The sequence below is a fragment of the Orycteropus afer genome, unplaced genomic scaffold (genome assembly GCF_000298275.1).
Source record: "Orycteropus afer afer isolate SDZICR_OR568_19922 unplaced genomic scaffold, OryAfe1.0 scaffold00236, whole genome shotgun sequence".
NCBI classification, from domain to species: Eukaryota; Metazoa; Chordata; class Mammalia; order Tubulidentata; family Orycteropodidae; genus Orycteropus; species Orycteropus afer.
Window position 1 is genome coordinate 3,747,878 of NW_006921823.1, and position 542 is coordinate 3,748,419.

A 542-nucleotide genomic window follows, 5' to 3' on the forward strand; every position below is an offset into this window, starting at 1 on the left:
GGATCCGACTCATAGTGACCCCTCCTTGGGTTTCCGAGGCAGTATCACTACGGAAGTAGGATTGCCCAACCTTCCTTCCGAGGAGTGGCTGGTGGATTTACATCCAATTGGAAACAAAAAATAGGCAAGTGAATATGTGAATCTGGAGCCCTAGGAAGTGGTCAGGACTGGAGATACAGATATATCAGAGTATAGGAAGCATTTCAAGCCATTAGAGTTAATTAGATCACCTAAAGATGACTGCAGATAAAGAGTTGAGGATTTATCCCTTTAAATATGACATACAGGGATCTGGTAGATGACAACTGCCTAGAAATTGGGACAAGTCACTTATATGATGGGTGGGAAATGAGTGGTTTCACAAACACTTCAAGAAGAAAGTTTGTGATGAAGAATAGAGGAAGTAGCCAACTCATGTCATATTCTGAGAAGTCAAGAAGATGCAAACTGTATGGCGATTCCTTAAAAAGTTGGAAATACAAATACCATTTGACCCAGCCATCCCATTACTAGGTATATACCCTAAAGAAGTGAGAGCCATA